Genomic DNA, 25,709 nt, shown 5'->3' on the forward strand with positions numbered 1-25,709 from the left:
TATATGTTTAGAATATTAGTAATGGATGAAAAGTGTGCTCATTTGTTGCTCAAATTAGTAGTTATAAAATATCATTTGATCAGATCCTTCTAATTTGATGCAACTTTATATGTTTAAGATAAATTGACATGATTGTTGATTTTAGGATAAATCTATAAATAATATATCATTTTGTGTTTTTTTCCTATTTGATAAATCAATGTATGTTTACAATCAATTACAAAAAAGGTTTGGGACATTAGAAAATTCTTACATCGTATTAGTCATTTTGAACACTACTTTTCAAATCTACTACAGCTTTTAGGTAAATTTGTTTATCATGAATACAAGTTGTTAGCTGACGAATCAGTTGCAATTTACAAACAAGCTTTTTGTTTTTATAAACAGATGTAGAGCAGAAATTTTGCAATCATATATGATAAAATATAAAACAGAACTGAATACAACTAGCAGTTGCACGTTTTAGGCAGGTAATGTTCCAGAATGTTAATTAGTTCAAGTAGAAAGAAATGCATGGCAGAATGGGAAGCGATGGAATGATTATTATGGCGAGATTGTACAACATATGTAAAATATGACGAAAATTGCAGAAACTTAGAATGAAAATTCATTTGTTTTAATGAGCTCCACCATGTGTTTTTGTTGAAGCTGTGTATCTGCAAATAAGAAGTAGAAGTGAGGAATTAGACAGAATGCGGGAAGGAGGGAAATTTGGTAACAGCTGAAGGGATGGAGGGAATCATAAAGTAGCATAGTACCTGTGAACATGGGTGTGTCTGAAAAGGTGGGAAGTCGTCTGGTTGAAAGAAATGTTTATTTGAAGATTTCATTGGAAACGCTTAGCTGCAAGAACTTGAAAATGGCATAGGAACCTAAGAGAGATGTAAAGTATTTAGGAATCAAAGAAATGGACAAATCGTTTTTAACCTGGTATGTAATTTGATAATAAAAAGGCATATGACAGTTGGATACTTTGTCTGTTACCCATTGGTTGGCAATGAGGCATATCAGGTACAAATAATTTGTAGCGAATGAGGAACTTCTACAGTGAGAGACATGTTTGCAGATAAGCACATGGTTTTTGAAAGCCAGGTGGAGAGGAAAATATGGGTGGATATTGCAGGCATTCATCAATTTATATTACAAGAAGAACAAACTTTAACCTGGAATGAAGTTGAAGCAGCTTGGAGAGAATCCTTAAAGAAGGAATACTGACAAAATATTAAGGGCTGCAACAACATCAATTAAAAACAAAATAAATTTAGGCATTCTAAGCATAACTGCAGTAACATGTGAATAAATAGTGAGTAGTAATGACCTGTGGTAACATACAATAACAAGGAAGATGGTTGAGATTTCCAAAAGGTATGTTACGTATTGTTTTGAATAATCTGCAGGTTGGAACAGGCACAACGTAGATAACCCTACACTAGTAATTTGTTTTACAAGTAATAAGCAGAAGTGTAACAAATAAAAAGCATTTAAGAAGCAAACTGAACTTAAAATTATTGGCGATGGATTACTTACAGTGACTTGTTTTGAGTAGATGAGCATGAATGGGAGTTGCAGCGAGCAGAGGACCATTATGATAGGTGAGAAGTTTTTTTACCCACTCAGAGAGGTGATTGATTTGGCAAACATAATGAATACGTTTTAAATTTGTTTAGTAATAATCAACTCAAAGAAGTAACGGAATGAAAAATGTCACAAAATTCTAAAAATGCAAAGTTAACTCGAAAATTTATGTCTCTACAATGTGCATGTAATGTATGTGTATAATTGTTGACAGATTTTTTTATGGTTGTAACAGGTTTTTTTCAATCAACAAGCTTAGAGGTAGTAAATATCCGTCAGATTAGTGAAATATAGTAGTTGTTTTTTGTGAACAAAATAGCAGGAAAGATCTGTCTAGAATTTTTGGTCGTTTTTAATCTTGTCTGGTAACTTGGTAAAGGTATTGAAGAATGAAAAGGTAGACATAGTTAGGGCTTGTTTGGAATGAAATAAAGAAAAAGAAGGCAGATTTCAGTCTTTTGTTTCTTTCAAGAATGAAGTACTTACAGTGTAGGTGCTTGAAATTTTGTTGAAATTGGCGGTGTGGTGGTCAAATATGTGGAGAGGAATGAACTGCCAGAGATGTTGTCTTGACATCACTGTGGAGGATCAACATCGAGGAATTCAATGTGGCTACAATAATGTTTTCGAGTTGTGTGAACTGGTGAAGTTGGAGAAGCGGGAACCTGCAGAGAGGGGAAAAAAGAAGTAATCAGTGGTGGCGATGGGAAAGCGAAATGTGCATGGAAAAATAAGTATGTAATCAGGGGAATGCAATAAAGTAGAGAAGGCAGCAAAGTGATGGAGATGCTTACATTTTTTTTTAGGAATGTATGTAACTGAATAAGTAGCTATGAGTGGGAAGCAGCCTTGTCAAAGAAGTGAATTTGAGTGAACAATAAATGCTAGCAAAAAATTTAAGGACGTGCAATATGGAAACATTATTAATTAACTTACAGAGCATGTAAATGAGTTAACCGAAAGAACCCAAACATTGGAGTATAAAAAACAGTGAAGATCAAACTATACCATAGAAGCAAACAAGTTGACTGAATAAAACCGATGGAGACAGGCAAGAACATACATTGTATAAAGAATTGAGGAAATTAAGAATGGAAAGATAAAATTGGAAGCGTTTAATGTCAGTTATAAGAAATGTGATATAGTTTACCTCTACAATGGAAGTCCACTGGGTAGAATCCATAACTGGAATGTGGGCAAGGCAACCTGCCAAGTGCTTGAAAGATAGTGGAGTAGGAATAAGTAACTCTGTGAAACTAAAAAATGATTGAAACAGTATATTCAAAAAAGAAAAAACTGTGAAGTGTGAATTGAGATATATTAGTATTTGAATGTATTTACCTGTGTAATAGCAGTGGAGAAGCAAGAATGGTTGTTGTTGAATGGCAATCGTGTGATGGTGAACGGCTCGAAGCGGAAAATAACTCAGCAAGCATGTCATAGTTATAGATTGTAATGTGGTGACATAGATGTCTGGGCAGAGAGTTGTTGCAAGCGAGCTTCTTCTTTCTTTCTTATGGTGGTAAAAGCACTTTTTTGCATTTTTGCATACCTTTCAAAAGAGAAAGGCAGATAAATGCATATACCATCAATTGTTTTGACCCTTGAGATAGTGGTAAATGTTAGCCATTGCTTTTCACTATTGCCTATGTCTATTGTAGCTTTATCCAATGTAAGTCCTTAAGATTTGTGAATAGTTATGGCCCAAGCCATTGTCAATGGAATTTGTGTACGCCTGCCTCGGATGATTGGAGTAATGGGTATGTCATTTGGATGCAATGTATCCCATGGAGGGCCTTTATAATTTTGGAACTGCACAATAACAAATCTTGGCAAGTCTGGTGGTCTAGTATTGTTTTCATAGATAAAATTTTTAACAGGGCCAATGGAGCCATTTACGAGGCCAACTTCAGTCCACAAGTTAGCTAACAACATCACTTGTTGATTGACACATAATAGTAGCTCTAATGGAAGTTGTTCATCGTTATCATAATCAGTATTAGTTTGTTGCGCAATATGTACAAGACTTAGAGCAATGGGCAAATTTAATTCTTTCAACATTCTTTTGTTGTGCAATCTTGTTGATTCATTTGTTGCAAACAAATGGATTGATGAGTTGAATTCCATTTTTTGTTGAAGAGTGAGATTTGTATTTGTTTGGTTCATTAAGAACTGCCAGTCATGTTTGCTAGGTTGTGCATCTCTTATGTTCTGGAGCAGACTTCTGAACTGTTGTTGTTTAATAGAGGCACCTTGTTGGTGGAAAACAGTATGCAATGTTACAACTGTTTTAAACGAATGCCATAAACTCAGTGTTGTAGAGTGTGAAGCATAAACTGGTTTATCCATTACGAAAGGGAGCTGTCCAAGATCACCTACGAGGATTATGGAGAGACCACCAAAGCTTTCATGTTGTTTATCAGGGAATGCTTGGCGTAGCCGGCTGTCAATCTTCAATAGTAATTTTGGGCCTAAGAAGCTCATTTCATCTATTAGAATATATTTAACATGCCTGAAATGCTCTTGGAATGTGAATAATGCTTCTTGTTGAAATAATAGCTACGGTCGGATCCTTCAGGCCGACATAGAAAATTACAAATGTGTGAATGGCCTTTGGCCTTACACATTTATATATAACGATTTATAAGTTATCTTGCCTATTAAAAGGAATCATATTTATGTTATACGAATTTGTTCCTAACTATTTGTTATTGGTTAACAAATTGCATTAAGTGGTTAGTACAAAACAATTATTTCATAAACCCGCCACCCCTTGGAAAGGTCATGATGAAGAATCACAGCCGACATTGTCAAGAAGACATGTCATTTGATGTATCCCACAAATGGATACAAATAGTGCGCCTTTCCTCTCATAAATATTAGATTAAAGCCACATATACACAGATCAAAAGACATATATGCAGATCAGGTCTTCACTACAACAAGACACATAAGCATATCGATATTATCTTCAGTATTGTAGATATTGTTCCCCATCATAAATGTGAATAGATCGAATTATATAGACTGCAATCTGGAATGTGTGAGTAGTGTGGAACATATTGTAGCAGATTGAAGTACATATGACATACTTGCAGATCAAACTATCATCTACAACGCTATCGTGTTGTATGCACTGTCATTCTTCAAAACATTGTGAATTCTTCAGCACTATGCACTATCGTGTTGTATGCAAGCAACTCAGGAAAGCATTGGTGGTACATCCTATAGCAATTCAGTTTGCATCTCCTTCAGTCTAAAGTGACTGGATCCATCTATAAGCTTCAAGGATTGAAGCAATTCACATTGGTCTTTGTGTCATTGTAACATCATCTTGCTATTCATATTTGATATATATATATATATATATATATATATTGTAGATATAATTTGCGTGCTCGGGGGAGATGATAACAGTATATCGTCTATGGTTGGGAGGGCAACAATAATGTGAATCATTGCCCGTGGTTAATCCAGCACACCCTATGTTTACTGTGCATAGTCATCTTCTTGTGTTCCTAGTATTGTAAGAAAATTCAACTTGGTATCAGAGCAGGTTCCTGAAGAGCCATTGCCACAGTTAGTGCATCCACTCTATCTTGAGGAGGAACTTGAGCTTAAAAGTGAAAAGATATGACAGGGGATAGAGATCATTTTTAGATTGAGTAGAGAGAGATTCTTGGTCACAGGTTATAATTGAGGACAATGCCAAGAATAATGAGAAGGAAGTTGGGGCCACTTCCTTCCAGCTAGACTTTGATGATTCTCTTCATAGAAGTGACATTTCTATCTTCAGCCTTGGAAACTCTGCAGATTTGTATCTGTCTATGGCAACTAAGATATGAGATCAAGGCCTTCATTGGATGAAAGGACTAAACTGATCAGAGAAGTCTTCTCCCTACTACCACATTTATTTGATAGTATATGGTGCATTGCTTATGCTCATATTTTTTGTCTATTGTATGTATTGGACTAATGGTTGCCTTCCTGTTCATGAGACTAGAACTACCCATGCGTAAGGTTGAGTCCTGAAGCCCTTAGCTATGATTACATACAATTTAAGACATCTAATTTATCATTATCAATTTTTGAGCTATGTTTAACAGCAGATTATTACAAGTGTATGTGCAATTGCATGTGTGATTGCAGGGGACACTTGAAGACCTTAGTAATTAAGGCTTGACTGTTGTTATACTACTTGCAAGGGTTGCAAGTTTATCCAAAGCCAGATGGAGCTTGGATAATGAGATAAGTATTTTTTCTTGGTTATTATCTCTTGAGTATTACTTGTATTTGTTTGTCGTAGTCAGCCTCTTATCAGTATTCCTATATGTACTATAAAATTCACTCTTGTTCTTTTCTTTGGCCTTCGGGGATGGGTTTTTTAGAAAAAGAAGAACAATACATTAGGAATGTTGCTGAGGCATTTGTACAGGTAATGGCAGCATCGAGGATTACAAAGCAAAGTCAAGACAAGAGGGCTCTCCTAGTAAGAGGGAGTGGGCTTCTAAGGGTATGCTTCTGTGATAGAGGGAATAGCTAGAGGTTCTTCTTCAATTGACTTTCAAGGATCTTGGTCATATTTGTTAACAGGGAGTGGACCATGTCGAGATGGTTTCTCTAGTGATCAGAAGTCAGAGGACTCTATGATTCATGGATGGAGTCTCATGTGTGTAGGCTGGAAGGTTTTTTGATGTCACCTAGGTCGTGATATTCCTGGATAGATGGATATTTGGTGAACTTGGGATTCACCAAAAGTGATGCAAACTCCAACCTTCATATAAAGGTTGTTGATGGTGAGACATTGATTTTGGTCCTTTATGTTGATGACTTATTTCTCACTCTGGCAGAGAAGCTCATCATTCAGTGCCAGAGGGAGTTAGCCTCTGAATTTGAGATGAAGGATCTTGGCCTTATATACTACTTCCTGGACTGAAAGTTTGGCAGAAGACCGCATGAGACCTTCTTGAGTCAGAGGAAGTACACTATAGACATCCTGAAGAGATTTGGCATGATGGACTGTAAGTCCATGTCTACGCTGATGGATATAATTCTGGATAAGTTGAGTGAGTCAACATCCATTTCAGATCTAATAGATTCCTCTATGTATTGTCAGTTGATTAGATCATTGATGTATTTGGTCAGCAACCAGACCATATATCTGCTTTGCAGTGAGTACTCTCAGTCAAATCATGTGTGAACCAAGATAGATTCATTGGGTTGCAGCATGTGTGGCAGCTCGTGAATCAATGTGACTTCAGAAGCTCCTTGCAGGATTGTTTGTACAATCATTGAAGCCTACAGTTATTCAAGTTGTGTGAAAGCCTTATGTCAATCTTGTGTTTCATGATAGAACGAAGCATGTGAAGATCAAGTATCACTATGTTAGAGACGTGGTGGAAAGGAATGTTATTCAATTAAGATACATTAGTACTGATGAGCAAACGACAGACATTCTCACCAAGCCTCTCTCCAGAATAAAGTTTGTGTACTTTCGAGGTAAGCTTGGTATGGTAGAAAATGTAGCCCTAGCTAAGATTGAGTCTCAACAACATTGATTTGTTTTAAATAGTACTAATGTATTCTCTAAGATGTTTAAAGTGTAAATTCTTATTATGCAATCTTATTAATCTGATATGGTTCATGATTAGTGTCATGTGTGTGACTCCATGACAACATTGGTTCAATTCTTGATGAGCCCCTATGAACATTATTGTGAGGTGATGATCTCTCAATAGTGAACACTTGTACATCTGATCATTATCGTAAGGTGACGATCTTACGATATTGATTGATCATACCATTATGATGGATATCATGGGACTTGATATCTATGGATATGTCATAGTGGTTTATATCTCTAGAAGTAATATCTACGGATATACCATAATGGTGGATATCATGAGATGCAATATCCGTGGATAAGCCATGATGGTGGATGTTACATAAAGAGATATTCATGGTGGATATTATGTGACATAATATCCGTGGACATGCCATGAAGTAATATCCTTGAATATGTAATAATGGTGGATATCATGAGACGTGATATTTGTGGACAAGCCATAATGGTGGATATTACATAAAGATATATTCATGGTGGATTTCATGTGACGTGAAATCCGTGGACATGCCATGTAGTAATATCTATGGATAAGCCATAATGGTGGATATTACGTGAGGAGTATCTTTATTTAAGCCATAATGGTGAATATCACATGAGGTGATATCTATGGATAAGCCATGATGGTTGATATCACGGTGAGGTGATATCTATTCTTACACCATCCATGGAGAAGCCATGATGGTTGATATCACAGAGAGGTGAAATCTTTCCCTTCCACATATGGGTGTAGCCATTGTGGTAAAACATCATGATGAGGTGATTAGCTTCCATTACTCACATGAGTATAGTCATCACGATGAGGAAATGTGACTCATTTTTCAAGAAGGATTCCTTCCTAGCTAAGAGGGAGTGTTGAAATAATAGCTACAGTCGGATCCTTGAGGCCGACATAGCAAATTACAAATGTGTGAATGGCCTTTAGCCTTACACATTTATATATAACGATTTATAAGTTATCTTGCCTATTAAAAGGAATCGTATTTATGTTATACGAATTTGTTCCTAACTATTTATTATTGGTTAACAAATTGCATTAAGTGGTTAATACAAAACAATTATTTCATAAACCTGCCACCCCTTGGAAAGGTCACGATGAAGGATCACAGCCGACATTGTCAAAAAGACATGTCATTTGATGTATCCCACGAATGGATACAAATAGTGTGCCTTTCCTCTCACAAATATTAGATCGAAGCCACATATACACAGATCAAAAGACATATATACAGATCAGGTCTTCACTACAACAAGACACATAAGCATATCGATATAATCTTCAGCATCATGGATATTGTTCCCCATCATAAATGTGAATAGATCAAATTATATAGACTACAATCTGGAATGTGTGAGCAGTGCGCTACATATTGTAGCAGATTGAAGTACATATGACATACTTGCAGATCAAACTATCATCTACAACACTATCCTGTTGTATGCACTGTCATTCTTCAAAACATTGTGAATTCTTTAGCACTATGCACTATCGTGTTGTATGCAAGCAACTCAGGAAAGCATTGGTGGTACATCCTACAGCAGTTCAGTTTGCATCTCCTTCACTCTAAAGTGACTGGATCCATCTATAAGCTTCAAGGATTGAAGCAATCCACATTGGTCTTTGTGTCATTGTAACATCATCTTGCTATTCATATTTGATATATATATATTGGAGATATAATTTACGTGCTCGGGGGAGATGATAACAGTATATCGTCTATGGTTGGGAGGGCAACAATAATGTGAATCATTGCCCGTGGTTAATCAAGCACACCCTATATTTACTGTGCATGGTCATCTTCTTGTGTTCCTAGTATTGTAAGAAAATTCAACACTTGTCCTGTCAAAGGATGCATTTCTTTAATAGGGATTCAAAGGCCTGCATGAAGAGTTGTTCCTTGAATATTATATGCAGCAACACCTGTAGGAGCAAGAACCAGCAATGGATTTGCCTTAATGCCTGCAGAGACATTCAACTTTTGTCTGATGCAATCTATTAAGAATGATTTCCCAGTGCCTATTGTTCCTTGAACAATCATTCAGAGAGGTATTGTTCCAGCTTGTTTAGAATGATGTTGTAGAATTATGTCAAGTGCAAGTTTTTGTTGAGAGGAGAGATGGAATTTCTCATTCTCTATAGATGGGACTTGGATCGCAGGTACGTGAAATTGCGATTTACTTGCAGATATGAAATGGGCAGCAATAGACTCTAAATTCTCATTTGCAATATTGGTGGGCCACGAGTAGCTAATATCATAGTCACATTGCCCTAACATTTGCAACTCATTTTTGGCAAACTGATTTGTGGCTCCCATCTGTGACAGGAATTCCCACTCATATAGATTTGATTCTTCTTGATGCTGACAATCATTAGTGTCACTATCATCTACATCCTGAGGTGGAAGGACATGCATGACTTGGTCATCGTACAACCGAATGTAGCCGTTTGAACTGAAGTCTTTCCAATTGGATATAACTTGATCTTTAGAAGTCCCTATTTCTGCTGGTATGTCACAGAACGATTTGTACAGTAACAATTCAGACCAACATAAAATCTCAAACTCGTCACTATCTTCAATGGGAGGGTCTGGAAAGTGCGGATATACACTTACAATAGCTTTTTTCTCTCTAAGTTGCCATTTTGTTTTTTTATGTTGTGGAACATATGAAAAGTCTTGTGTAGATTGCAGGAGAGTTGTTGCATTTAATTCAGAAGGGCGCTGCATGTAAGCATGGATATAACTTTTTGATAGGTTTGTTTCATGATTTAATTTTGTGATGTCTCCATAAATAAAATCTATGGTATTGTGTTGATGTCTCCATAAATAAAATCTGGAGTAGAACAAAAGGAAATACAAAATCCCAAAGTTTTGCAGAACCAAGAAAGATGCAAGTTTGCATAGTGTCGATATAAACCATGTTCGACTATTTAGTTCTGTTTGTTAAAGGAAGGGGAACCACTGGCCAGCTATCAATACATCGAAGATCAAAAGACCTATGAGAAGCATGACTATCTAATTTGTCTGGATTTATGCAGTTGCACTCATCTGAGCAATGTCTGCAAGCAGAAGAGCACATTTAGCCTGGAAATCAACAGTCATTGCTTTGGTGATTGTCGCTTTGAGCCTTGTCTGTGAATTGTACATGTATGTTGTAATAGAGAGTGTGAAAACGAAGGAGGATAAGACTACATCCTTGATAATAGATTGAGGGGTTCTGTCTGTAGTCAAATCATACTGCAACATGTAAAGGTCCTTTGCAAATATGTTCAGCAGATTTGTGCCAACTTCATCAAAGGCAATAGCCCAAAGAGAGCCTGTATGGTCTTGAAGCATGATTTGCAATAAGTATTTGTAATTGCATTTTGGCACATGATTTTGTCATCTAGAACAAAACCACACATTATCATTTTGTTGGATGCATTTTTTTTTACACTCTTTGCCATTAAATTGCAAAGGGCAGGCTGGATAGCAAAAAGAATCAGTTTTTATGATTCTCACAACAGCCCTAATAGTATTTTCAACTATTTCGGAGAGAACACTCATACGTTCTAAAACAGACGCGATTGTCATCCTGCTATATGGTGAGTTAAGCTGCCCAACAACTCAAGACAGTGGCAAAAGGTCAACTGGAATGTTTCCTCTCGACATAAGGGCATCTGCTTCTGGGGTAGAAGAGTTTATATTCAAAGTGGTTGTCGTGGTTGTGTTGATCACCTTTCCATTGAAATAACCAACACGAGCATTACTGACCGCAAGGACCACAACTGTTTGGGTTGCATGCATATTCTTCAAATCTTCACCTAACCCTTCCCATGTTGCCCCCCATAAGTTAATATCGATACTAAAAGTTGACATGTCATTTATTTTCACAATCCTCTTTTTTATTGTGGTTCCATCTTTTCTGCAAATTATCGACGACTCTCCAACATGAACCACAACACCAATAACATCAACTAAAGTGTTGTTGCTGCAATATATAATGTCATTGATTGGTGTGAATCGTGAAGCATTTCCTTCACCATCAACAGTTGCATCACAACACTTCAATATTGAATTGTGGTCCAAAGTAATTTCAAGATGATTGTGAAGTTTATTCCATTTTGTCTTGGCTTCCCTAACGGTACCTTTTGACAGACAATAATATGCTCCTGCTTCAACCCTATGATAATGCATCTCTGCTATATCGCCAAAGCAAGTTATTCTTATTTTGGTACCTTCAGCATCTATCATGTCAAAGCTAAATACTTGCCCACACGATTTTGGTGTACTATAGTGATGCATCTTCCTCTTGTTTGTGACACAGCCTTTTATTGACCATTTATGTTTGTGACACAGCCTTTTATTGACCATTTATTTTGAAAGGGGTTCAAGGCTTTTATCGGGATGATATTATCAAAGGTTTCGCGTTGTACAGGAGACACGTGTATTCCAAATTTAAGGGAACGCTTAGATGTGGGAGATGTGTCTCTACCTAACATTTGTTGTTCCTACTCTTTAAATAGGTATCTAGGTTTTCCAAACAATGGTGAATTTGTAAATTTGACAGCATGGTTGAATATTATGATAAACCTATGAAATGGGCAAAAGAATAGGTTTAAGAATCAGCATAGTGTGCAAAGGAACATTCTAAAAGGCAACAACAAACTATGAGAACATATAGAACACCCTACCTTGAGTTCCAAATATTTCTACAAGCATAAGTTGTCAACGATAGTACAAAACCTATCTTTAATGTCTCTGAATGCAATAGGTCACCATACTTTGGTGGCAGGATCGACAATTGCATGTGTGTGTCATCAAACAAAACAATCCTATATCGGGCACTCTCATCTTCACTGTGTGATGTCCCCTTCTTAGATTACTATTACTGATAAGTTTGCCTGGCAGAAATTATAAGGAGACGGGTCAGAAACTAGGACATACAATTGGGAATTAGGTTTACGGAACAACTGAATTTAATTATTCATCATAAAAGACTATATTTGTATTAATTAACACAGCGGAAGTCGTACGAAAGTATCCACAAAATACATCGATTACAAATACAAGAAATAGAAATAATATTGAACAATTGCCATTCCAGAATTAGTAAACATCAATTTATTGTTCATACTCAATTCACTTTAACGCATTGAGAATTGAGTGGGGTAATCACATAGATTCAGTCTCCTAATTAAGCTCCCAAACAGATTTATACTTTATCTTATAAATGACCTGCATCTTTCCAAAGGACGATGGATGGTAATGGTGGTTCATCATGCCAGACCCAAACCCAGGAGCGGTCACTTGCCCTCCTGGCCTACTGGTTCATCTTCACATAGTAGGTGGGCTATTTAGGTGGGTAATCGACCCCACTACAGATCCCCCTCCTCTCAAAGAGCAGCCATATAATGATAAGTTATTACATATGATGTTATTGTGTTCTTTGTTCAGACTTTATCATTACCTTATTTATTATACTGGTGCAAGTTGTAAAAGATACTTATTTTCAGTCTTTTAATCAGAATTATAAGATCTGTTAGAATCGCTTAAAGTTCACCATGATGGAGTATATTTTATACAGTTTGGAAATTGGTTTAAACATCGACAAAAATATCATTCTACAGACGTATTTGTAGGGCTACGATTTTAACATACCAATAATTTCATATCCTTTAGAATCTGAGTATGATGGCATACCTGGCAGTCGGACTCCTGGCTGTAGTCGATTTCCTTTCCATATATTCCTCTGTGATCCCTTGTCCCCCTTTGATGTGTTTGTCTTATAGTATGTGGCGGGTCAAACTGAGGGTTACGTCTCTTTTTAGAAGAGACGTGATTACTTTATAGTTCGCTGCCCTTTTGTTTGTATTTGTTTTGGTCGTGTCTCTCTTCAGACACATCCTATGCAATATTTACATTAATAATTATAGGTATGTTAAGTATATTAATTTAAATTCAACAATAATTGTTAATGATCAACGCAATTCTTATTTCCATATTAATTGATATTCACTAATTAATCTAACACAATAAGGTTTGAACTGTTTTCTGAGTAGCGACATAAGTATTAAATGAATATCAGAAATTTAAATACATATATGCAAACATATTATGTACAATTAGCATAGGGACATGACAGTCCTCCCCTCCCGAATTTGCTTGCCCTCAAGCAATTTGAGTTGGGGATGATTAAATATTTCCTCTCCTTCCCAAGTAGCATCTTCTTCAGGCAATCCTTTCCATTTCACTAGGAATTCCGGAATAGTTTTATTCCGCAGTCTCTTTTCTCTCATATTCAGTATGGTCTCTGGTTCTAGAATCAATTTACCCTCATCATCTAGAGGTGGCAATTCTGAGCAAGGAACAATATGCTGCCCCAAGACCTTTTTGAGTCGAGATACATGAAAGGTGTTATGGATCCGACTGTTCTCTAGAAGCTCTATCTCATAGGCCACTTCCCCTATTTTCCGCAATACCTTGTAAGGTCCATAAAATCGGGGTTTTAGCTTTTCCGCACCATTAGACTTCAATGATGACTGTCTATAAGACTGAAGCCTTAAAAAGACCCAGTCTCCTTCCACAAAGGTTCTTTCCTCTCTATGCCGGTCAGCATACATCTTTTGCTGATTCTACGCGTGATGTAAGTTATCTTTGAGAGAATTCAGAATATCAATATTTCGTTGCATAAAACCTTTAGCACCTAGCACTTTGCTTTCTTGTATGGCTACTCCTCCAAAAGTCATGGCATCATACCCGTAGAGAGCCTTAAAGGGACTCATACCAATAGACATGTGGTGAGTTGTATTGTAGCAATACTCTCCCAAGTGTAGCCACTTAATCCAAGCATTCTGCTGGTTCGTAACATAATTTCTCAAATATCCTTCCAACCACTTATTTACTATTTCTATCTGCCCATCAATCTATGGGTGATAGCTGGTGCTGTGAGTAAGGTTTGTGCCTGCTAATCTGAACAATTCCTGCCAAAACTGGCTAAGGAAACGGCTATCCCTGTCACTGACAATGTTCTTTGGTAGTCCATGTAACCGAAACACTTCATTGAAGAAAACTTCTGCCACCTGGTATGCTTTGTACTCAGTGGAAATCGCAAAGAAGTGAGCATATTTAGTGAGGTGATCCACTACAACATAGATACAATCTTTGCCCTGCACCTTAGGTAGGCCTGTGATAAAATCCATAGAAATACTTTACCATTTTTGATCAGGAATGGGTAGAGGTTGTAATAGTCCTGCCAAATGTGTTTGTTCAATTTTATTTTTCTGACAAGTCATACATTCCTGAACATATTTAAGAACATCTTTTTTGAGTCCTTTCCATGAAAACTTCTCTCTTATTTGTTTGTAAGTTTTATAGTACCCCTGATGTCCAGCCATGGGGTTATCATGATATTCCTTCAGAATGGTATTCTTGAATTTGGAGCTAGGTATAAGAAAAATCCTCTCCTTATATAGAATCAATTCCTCCACTACCTTGTAATCCTCATTTGGTAAATTCCCTTCCATTATTTCAGTGGCTAAAGGATCCTTGGTATATTCTGCTGTGATTTGAGTCTTCCAATCTCCCTCAATACAAGTGAGAGTGTTTACATAAGACCATCGGGACAAGGCATCCACTACCAAATTATTTGTTCCTTTCACATATTCTATATCAAAATCATATGCCTGAATCTTGCTTACCCACTTTTGTTGGCGTTCATTAAGGTCCTTTTGATTCATAAAAAATCTAAGACTATTGTGATCTGTCTTTACATTAAATTTGCCACCCACTAAGTATTGTCTAAATTTTGCAAATGCATGCATAATAGCCAACATTTCCTTATCGTAGATGGAGTAATGTTTTTCTCCCTCTGTCAGCTTACAACTTTCAAAGGCTATAGGGTGCTTGTCTTGCATGAGTACGGCCCCTATTCCATCACTTGAAGCATCACATTGTAGTTCAAAGGGTCGTGTAAAATCGGGAATGGCAAAGACTGGACATGAACTCATTGCCTCCTTTAGTTTTTCGAAGGCTTGTTGTGCTATATCATTCCACATGAAAGCTCCCTTCTTAGTCAAATCTGTGAGGGGGGCTGCTATTTTTGAAAACCCCTGGACAAACCGCCTATAATAACTGCACAATCCTACAAAGCCACTTAACTGGGTCAAGGTCTTTGGTTTTGGCCATTCACTTATGGCTTTGATTTTCTCTACATCCACACTGACTCCCTGAGAGTTGATTTTGTGTCCAAGGTAAAGAATCTCTTCCAAGCCAAATTCACACTTAGAAGCCTTAGCAAACAAAGATTCTGATTTGAGGACACTCAGTATGTCATCAATGTGTTGAAGGTGTTCCTCCCATGTTTTGCTATAGATTAGGAGGTCATCAAAGAATACAAGTAAACAAGTTCGGAGGTGTTTGCGGAAAATATGGTTCATACATGATTGGAATGTGGCCGGTGCATTGGTAAGCCCAAACGGTAAAACTAGAAATTCAAAATGGCCGTAATGACATCTGAAAGCTGTTTTGGGAACATCTTCTTTCCTCATTCTAATTTGATGATACCCTGACCTCAGGTCAATTTTTGAGAAATATTTGGCCCCATGAAGTTCATCCAATAGTTCATCGATTCTTGGGATTGGGTATCTATTTTTTATAGTCTTTTTGTTTAGTGCTCGGTAGTCAACACACATTCTCATTGTTCCATCCTTCTTTTTCACTAGGACCACCGATGACACGAATGGACTCGAGCTGGGCCGAATGTGTCCCATCTCCATCAATTCTTTGATGGTCTTCTCAATTTCCTCCTTGAATTTATGGGGGTGTCTATAGGGGGTAGTAATAACCGGTTTTGCCCCTTCCTCCAACTCAATCGTATGCTCAAACCCTCGGCTAGGAGGTAGGCCTGGTGGAATATCTTCAAACACTCTTTTGTGTTTCCTTAGGATGGGTTGAATGTCAATGTGGATGGTCTTATCATTGGGAACTGAATGGTCCAAGACCATACATCTAGCAATCCATTCTCCTTGACCATGCTTGAGAATTTTACTCATTTTCTTACAATTAACCAACTTAGCTGCTTCGTTAGGTATTCCCTTGAGTGTAACCTCCTTACCCTTGTGCTTAAAACAAACTTCCATATTCGGAAGATCCATAGCAAATCTGCCTAGAGAATGAATCCATGGCGTACCTAAAATGACATCATTATCAAGTGTTACCACATAGAAATTTCCTTTGATTGTATGGTCCCCCACTTTGATCTCTAATTGTGGAATATGGGTGTTGCAAGGGGCTATGGACCCATTTGCTAATGCCACATTGAATCCCTCAAATCCTTGAGTTTTTAGTTTTCTTCTGTTTGTTAGCTCCTTGCTGATAAAATTGTGGGATGCCCCACTATCAACCAAAGCAATTACCCTTTGTCCCTTAAGCGTGCCTTTCAGTCTAAGGGGTTTATGCTCAAAATCCCGAGAGATGGTAGCAAGGGTGACCCGTTCAACACTATCATATCTTGCCTTTTTAGTTGGGCTTTCTTCTACTTCCTCGTTCAATTCTCCTTCCAAACAATGTAGTTGCATGTTTTTGCATTGATGTTTTCTTTCCCATGGTTCCTTACATTTGAAACATAATCATTTCCTTCTAAGCTCCTCCTGTTGTTTTTGATATTCATTACACACGTGACCCCTCTCCCAGGGTGCTTTACATACTGACACGGATTTGTATGGTGGTACTCTTTCTTATATTTGTCCCCCTTATGCGGATATTTTGGTTGAGTATTTGATGGAAAGGTTTTTGATTTCTCCTTTGATGAGGGGGTGTCAAATTTCCTTGCCTTTAAAATAGCTTCTTCTAGGTTGTCGGGCTCCATGGCACTCACCACACTACGGATTGAGTCTTTTAGTCCATCCACAAAGAGGTAAGTAAGTCTTTCTTGTGAAACTTTAGGTACCATCACTGCTAATTTTTGATACTCGGTGGCATACTCTTCCATCGTCCCCTCATGTTTTAGGTGAGCCAATTCTTTAAAATAGGACTGTGGGTGCTTTTGATCAAACCTTTTGATAATTTTCTGAGTAAACTCTTCATAGGAGGTGATATTTTGGTGGCCTAAGGTTATGAGACCATGGTGCCACCAATCATGGGCAGCCCCCGCAAGATTTAGGACTGCAAATTTGATTGCATTCTCTTCCGTCATTGGGCTGAGGGACATGTAAGTGTCGAGTTTCTGAACCCATGACCTGGCTGAAATTTTTCCCGAGCCATCAAAGTTGGGAATGGTAATTTTGCTTATTCTCTCCCTAAGGTCCTTGTCACTAAATCTTTTTCTTTACTTGGGGAATGGATTTTAGCTTAGCTTCATGATAATCCCTGAAAGATACATTTGCTTTGAGTTCAGGATCTAAATTTGAATAGGCTCTTAGTACCTCATCCACATCAACCAAGGGTGAATTAGCTTCTTCTTCCCCCGGTTCAATACTGGGTAAAAAATTGGGTTTGGTGGGCCTGGGGTTAGCACTGTTATTACTTTGATTATTTTCAGAATGATGGGAGTTGGTGTCCCTTCCATTATTTTGAGTAAATCTTGCGTTGTTATTATTATTGTTGCTTAGGTTTTGGAGTGTTTGTAAGATCAATTGATTGGTTTTCTCATTCTGCTCCATGAATGTTCGGAACTCACTACTTAATTGATCACCCATCTTATTACCCCGTCTATGCATTTAATAATTCCTATAGGATGGCAGGAAAGTAAGCTCTGATACCACTTGTGATGTCCCCTTAGATTACTATTACTGATAAGTTTGCCTGGCAGAAATTATAAGGAGACAAGTCAGAAACTAGGACATACAATTGGGAATTAGGTTTACGGAACAACTGAATTTAATTATTCATCATAAAAGACTATATTTGTATTAATTAACACAGCGGAAGTCGTACGAAAGTATCCACAAAATACATCGATTACAAATACAAGAAACAGAAATAATATTGAACAATTGCCATTCCAGAATTAGTAAACATCAGTTTATTGTTCATACTCAATTCACTTTAACGCATTGAGAATTGGGTGGGGTAATCACATAGATTCAGTCTCCTAATTATTCTCCCAAATAGATTTATACTTTATCTTATAAATGATCTGCATCTTTCCAAAGGACGATGGATGGTAATGGTGGTTCATCATGCCAGATCCAACCCAGGAGCAGTCACTTGCCCTCCTGGCCTACTGGTTCATCTTCACACAGTAGGTGGGCTATTTAGGTGGGCAATCGACCCCACTACAGATCCCCCTCCTCTCAAAGAGCAGCCATATAATGATAAGTTATTACATATGATGTTATTGTGTTCTTTGTTCAGACTTTATCATTACCTTATTTATTATACTGGTGCAAGTTGTAAAAGATGCTTATTTTCAGTCTTTTAATCATAATTATAAGATCTGTTAGAATCACTTAAAGTTCACCGTGATGGAGTATATTTTATACAGTTTGGAAATTGGTTTAAACATCGACAGAAATATCATTCTACAGACGTATTTGTAGGGCTACGATTTTAACGTACCAATAATTTCATATCCTTTAGAATCTGAGTATGATGGCATACCTGGCAGTCGGTCTCCTGGCTGTAGTCGATTTCCTTTCCATATATTCCTCCGTGATCCCTTGTCCCCCTTTGATGTGTTTGTCTTATAGTATGTGGCGGGTCAAACTGAGGGTCACGTCTCTTTTTAGAAGAGACGTGATTACTTTATAGTTCGCTGCCCTTTTGTTTGTATTTGTTTTGGTCGTGTCTCTCTTCAGACGCATACCCAGTGCATTTATTTAATATTATATTTATTACACATCCTATGCAATATTTACATTAATAATTATAGGTATGTTAAGTATATTAATTTAAATTCAACAATAATTGTTAATGATCAACGCAATACTTATGATTTCATATTAATTAATATTCACTAATTAATCTAACACAATAAGGTTTGAACTGTTTTCTGAGTAGCGACATAAGTATTAAATGAATATCAGAAATTTAAATACATATATGCAAACATATTATGTACAATTAGCATAGGGACATGACACACTGTCTGTCAATTTTTCAAAAGACAAAAGCTGAAGTATTGGAGACGGGACGTCATCCCCAGCATTGATGGATAGGATTGCATGTGAGGTCAACTGTATTTGTGGTTGCATATCCTACAAGGACAGCAGAGCAAAGCTAAATACAAATACAAGGTAATGTATATGTGTATGCATCGGCATGTGTATGTCAAGGTTTTTTTTTTTTTTTAATCGCAATTCTGTAAATTTGCACAAAAGGGAAATATGCATATCTATGCATGCATAGAAGAATAGAGATGAATATATGAATGTATGTGTGCCCATGCATAGCCTCAAAGTGGAATAGTGGGATTCATACATACGGTGACAGCCACATACTGAGCAATGTGTATCCCTATTTGTGTATTCACTTGTATTGATGGAGGGAAACGCTTTCCAAAATGAGGAGAATAAATATACAATATATGATTGTAAATCAGATGAATATGGGAAAACAGATGAACAAATAAGCTCACCGAAGTTTCTACAAGAGCCTGTTCCGAGCCAGCACCAGAGCCTGATGCGGTAGACATAGCAAATTTTTTCTGTAGAGCCAACAAATGGAGTTTATTTTTGTTTGGTGAAATAGAAAGTGTGTCAGTAATTAACACAAATGAATATACAAAATGTTCTTCAGGAGAAAAGTAAAAAAAACCCCAAAAAAGCAGTAGAAAACAAGTTCAGCCGAAGCAATTTGGATCGCCAACATAGATGGATGCATGTATGCAAAAGATACCAGTTTCAGACAGATACAAAGGCAGAACAAAACAATTGGATATATACATTAAAAAAAGTGAACATCTATGAGTATCCATACATATTAATGTAGAAGCACACAGACATATATTATCTATATACAGATGCAAATAGATGTATTTAGACACAAAGGCAAAGACCTAGAGAATGTTTTTGGCCCCCAATAGTAACATAATGATGTTCCGAGAGAAAGCCCTATTGGAATCATGGATGAAATCAACCAATTGGTGAAATTCTTAAACAAAAATTAAGCATACTTGCCTAGATCAGCATCTTCATGCTGAACTTTCATTTTGTTTGTTTTCTCTGACAGGCATCCATGTCACAATTATAGGCATTAATCATTTAATTACCACTGAAGATGTGATAAGACACAATCATAGTTGAGTTCAAATAACTGTGAGAAAGCCTTGTTTTTGGTCCTCAATAATAACATAATGTTGTTCCGTTGTATATTTGTGTTGAAGTGTATGCATCTCTGATAGTGGTCGCTCAATGTAAAATGCCCTATTGTTTATTGTCCACTTGAATAATGGCTCTGAGCAATACAACCATCTTTATTTTCTCATTACAATGGGTTGTATATTTGTAGTTGGAGCCTAGCTCAACAACTTGTTTCATTCCAGTTAATTACCTTGGCAAGTAATTAAAACTTCATTGTCATTGGGTATTATCATAGGCATTAATCATTTAATAACCACTGAAGATGTGAGAAGACATAGTCATAGTTGAGTTCAAATAATTGTGAGAAGGGCCTGTTTTTGGTCCTCAATAATAACAGAATGTTGTTCCATTGTATATTTGTGTTGAAATCTCTGCATCTCTGATAGTGGTTGGTCAATGTAAAATGCCCTATTGTTTATTGTCCACTTGAATAAATGGCTCTGAGCAATTCAACCATCTTTATTTTCTCATTACAATGGGTTGTATATTTGTAGCTGGAATGTAGCTTGACTACTTGTTTCATTCCAGTTAATTACCTTGGCGAGTAATTAAAACTTCATTGTCATTGGGTGTTTTCAATGAATGTCCGTTAGGTTATTAACCTTCAAATGCCCATACAATAGATCTACATTGAGCAATTTAACCAATATGTTTGTTTATTTTAATTGCATCCCAAGGGCTTATGGTTTTATCGCATATTGAAGTTATTATTTTATTGATATTTAATGGCACTTAATGATATGAACCACAACAACGACGACATACGTATACCATAGCTTTATATCTAACGTCGAATTAGAAATAGAACTATAAAAGTGAAGGAGGCAAATGCAGGGATTGTTATTGATTATACACTGATAATTTGCATTTGACTTTTGTAGCATGCCAACCAGATCCTTAAGGGGACAACTTCCTAAGTACAAATAGTTTCCTTGCATGGGCTATGTCTGATGTTGATCTGTTTTCTCACAACTTTTTATCCATCTCAAGTGCTTGGAGCAATACAAAGCAGGCATAAAAAGATACTGAACAACAATAAAAAACATTTAACAAAGCATAACCTTTTTTGGCAAAAGGAGCACTCCAAAATTAAGTGAATATGCATTTTTTTCTGAAGGCACTGAAGCTTCAAGGAAAATGTTAAAAGCATACACTTGTAAAGAGGGAAAACAAAAAACACAAAATATTAGCAAAAGTGATCACTATAATGAATTAACTCATTGCACCAGGGTGGTGGCTGCCAAATCTATCACAAAATATTACTCTCAATGGGCTCCACACCACAGATCAACAGAACACACTATATATATATATATATATATATATATATATATACACACATATATATACATATATATACATATGTATGTACACATATATGTGTATATATATATATACACATATATGTGTATATATATATATATACACATATATGTGTATATATATATGTGTGTGTGTATATATATATATATATATATATATATATATATCTCGTTCATAGCATATTAACAATACTTTTTGAATCTGTGACATTGTAAATACTCTATGAATTTGTAACATATTTGACATACTCTGACGAGGGAATCCCACCCATACATAGAATTAAAAGAAGATAGTATGTCAAGCTAACAGCAACTCCAATTCATATATAATAGTAAAAAAACTGACCTTAATATCAGGTTTCTTTTCCCTCAGATAACGACCCGCACCAGAAACTGCACCTCCAGGTCCAATACCAAAAACAAGAGCATCTACCTGGGTTGCAGAGTCTCACCAAATCTCAGGTCCAAACAACAGACATGTCATGTGTACTGTGAGTTTGGAAAACAGTTCGTAATATATGCCTAAATCAGTAAAATGAGGCTCACTAAAAACGCTTTAAATTGCCAGAGAAAAAGATGGCAGGCATTGATACATAGTTTGAAAATAGTTTTGAACTCCCAGCAATGAAAATTGTAGATTATTTATAGTAGAAGATCTAAGATTTAAAAGAAAGGGAAGATCAAATCTGCATTATGTAGGCAGTTTGTCTATTTGAATTTTTTTGTTTAATAATGTGACTGGTTTCATTTTTAGTCGAAATAAAACAAAAGAAAATAGTTTCAAGATTTTCACTGATATTGTACCTAACAATCTTTCATGAGAAAGAGAGGATTCAAAAAGTATTCACAAATTCACAGATTCAAAAAGTATGACACTGTTTTTCCACAAATACTTGCACATAGTTTCACAAGGCAAACATTTGGGCATCTCATCTCCAAGCATCAGCACAGGAAGGCTCTACAATTGCTCGAAGAAAAAATTCGAAGAATGCTTTGAATTTCAAGATTCAAAAAGAAAATAGTTTCAAGATTTTCACTGATATTGTACCCAACAATCTTCCATGAGAAAGAGAGAATTCAAAAAGTATTCACAATTTCACAAATTCAAAAAGTATGACATTGTTTTTCCACAAATACATGCACATAGTTTCACAAGGCAAACATGACATGAAACAAAACACCCAAGTTAATACCTGCTAAATTCCAAGATCACCTCGATAAGTTGAAAGGCCAACTGTAGATTAATTGAAAACCCAATTGCAGAATGCACTCGAATTAACTAATTCGAACAACAAATTCGAAGAATGCTTTGAATACTCTCTAGCATCCGAAACAGAAAACCCTGGACAAGTTGGCCAGCAAGTTGAAAGCCCAACTGTAGATTAATCAAAAACCCAATTGCAGAATGCACTCGAATTAACTAATGCCAACAACAAATCCAAAGAACGCTTTGAATACCCTCTAGCATTTGAAACAGAAAACCCTGGACAACTCGCCCAACGCACGATACTCTCTACAAATGTTTCTTGCGTCCAGACCCATGAATGTTTAACGCAGGCCACAAAAATTACCCTCTGACCAACAATCAATGCTAGAGGCAAACGAATTAAGTTTGCTAACAACCGTACTGTCGCCATCTCCGCCCAAATTCACCAAAAAAAAAATTTTTAAAATGCCAACACGGACATCAACTCAGTTAAATGGCATTAAATCAACTTGCCTTTCCTTTTCCACACCACCAGAAAACATGACCGACAAACAAAACGATCCCCAGGAAATAGCAATAACCGACATACTGACTATTTACCGACAAGAAAAGCCCATACTAAGAGCCTATCAGCTCAACTATTTTCTTACCTTGGGTCTATTGCCCAACAAAATTCAGCTAGAAATAATTTAGAATATATAAGTTATATTAATCTGCCAATGAATCCTCTGACATGTTTCAAGAAGTTATTCATGTTCTCCTGCAGAGATGAGAGCACTTTCATGATGGTACATGATAAGTCTTCAAGATTAATTTGGTTAGCAGACTTTTTGAAGGAGGTAGCAGAATATCAATCTATAATTATATTCACGCCATAGCTTAGCTCCCACAAAAATGTTACAGTTAAGAATCTGAGTCATCTTTGCCATTTGCCAGAGACTTTCCTGAGAGGTACTCATAGCTATAGCCGAATTTCACTTTGGTTCTATTGCCACTATAAGCTCATTTGAGTAATCACACTCAGCAGCATCTGATACAATAGGCATATCATCATGCTGATCTGAAAAGTTGTAATTCTCACCAATAGCTCTTAGCAGATGGTGAACCTCATGCATAGAAGGCCTCTCCTTGTCTGGAGAAAGAACACAGTTAGTAGCCACTTCCAGAACTTTTGTACAGGCTCTGCATCATATTCCCTGCCAACCAAATCTTTGTCGATGGTTTCCTGAGCATTACCATGTTTTGAAAGCTTACTGATCCAATCTACTAAATTACCCTTGAAACTTTCATGTACATTTTCAACTTCAACAGGTTTCTGTCTAGTAACCAACTCTAGAAGAACAACCCCAAAACTAAAGACATCCCCCTTCAAAGTGGCAACCAAGGTGCGCATGTATTCTGGCGCTGCATAACCCAAATCGCCAAAATCACCATTGACAAATGTGCTAAGATGGGTATCTAAAGGATTCACCAACCGAGAAAGCCAAAGTCTGTTATCCTCGGTTCATAATATTCATTCAATAATATAGGCTACATTTAGAACTTACATTGCTATGGATAACTCTAGGGTTGCAGCTATGGTGAAGCCAAGCCAATCCTCTAGCTGCAGCAATTGCTATTTTTAACCTTTTGGGCCAATCTATACTATTACCATCTGACTCAACAACATGAAGTTTTTCGTCCAAGGTTCCATTAGGCATGTGCATGTAAACTAGAAGCTTCTCTCCTTTTGCAACACAGTAGCCAAAAAGTGGAACCAAATTTCTGTGACGCATTTGCCTAGAGTAATCATTTCAGACTTGGATTTCTTGTTAGTCTGTGTAGATGGTTGCAACCTTTTGATTGCTAATAGAGCACCATCGGTCTTTCCGTTCACTTTGTTCGACTTACATACAGGCTCGCTGGGACGTTGTAGCTGAAGCAGTACATAGCACAACTGGCAACATTAAATGAAATTTACTGCTATTTATTAGCGGCAATCTTTCACCCTTCGATTCGGTGATTTGAAAATGGTTTTTCAGCTAGCTACTGCAATCAATAAGGAATAAAATTGTTTTCGGGCGTGAGACAATTTTTCGATCCAAAATTCCCACACAATAAATTCTATCGGATAAAAAGTTGAGATCATCTTGTTTACTGTAATGCAAATACTAATTGCTAATGGACGCTCCATTTCCATCTATCTGTCCATCGTTACTGCCATGGAGGACATCAAACACATGTAAGAGAGGTTTTTGTTTAGAAAGATTGATTACATCCTTCTACGACTGATAAACGCCTCTGCATAATAACCACTTCCCAACTCATGAGAGAGGTTATAAAAAGGAGTGTAATGTCAATCCCCTCCATCTAAGGGGGTGCATCCACACTACAACTCTCCAACTCATGCACCAAACCCTCTTTTAAAATAATAAATGACCATGTTCACTCTGAACATACGAGGAAAGTTTTTTTTTTTAAGTTTGATTGATATATTGATTCAAATGAAAATTTATACCATGAACCTCAGATTTCCAGAAAAAGGCCAAGAGTCTAAAGACTCAAAATATGAAACTATGTCCCTGAATATACATAGAAAAGGAAAACCAACTCCAAAGCCCTCCAAAAAATTTATGGGCTCGGAGTGGATATAGAGTTTTACCTCAGATTTCCAGAAAAGGCCAGAGGGTCTAAAGACTCAAAATATGAAACTATGTCCCTGAA

At 36.7% G+C, this 25,709-nt stretch overlaps 1 long non-coding RNA gene across 1 annotated transcript; it reads right to left on the reverse strand.

Annotated features, from left to right (window-relative positions):
* Window positions 1-409: 409 nt before the first annotated feature.
* On the reverse strand, window positions 410-25,358 carry LOC131079063 (uncharacterized). Its single transcript, XR_009372365.1, has 5 exons — window positions 22,993-25,358; window positions 22,146-22,256; window positions 1,528-2,240; window positions 759-1,429; window positions 410-656 (listed from the first exon to the last, which is right to left on the reverse strand). It is a non-coding gene; the product is annotated as an uncharacterized LOC131079063 (long non-coding RNA).
* Window positions 25,359-25,709: the final 351 nt, after the last annotated feature.

This window comes from Cryptomeria japonica, chromosome 4, assembly GCF_030272615.1.
Source record: "Cryptomeria japonica chromosome 4, Sugi_1.0, whole genome shotgun sequence".
Taxonomy (NCBI): domain Eukaryota; kingdom Viridiplantae; phylum Streptophyta; class Pinopsida; order Cupressales; family Cupressaceae; genus Cryptomeria; species Cryptomeria japonica.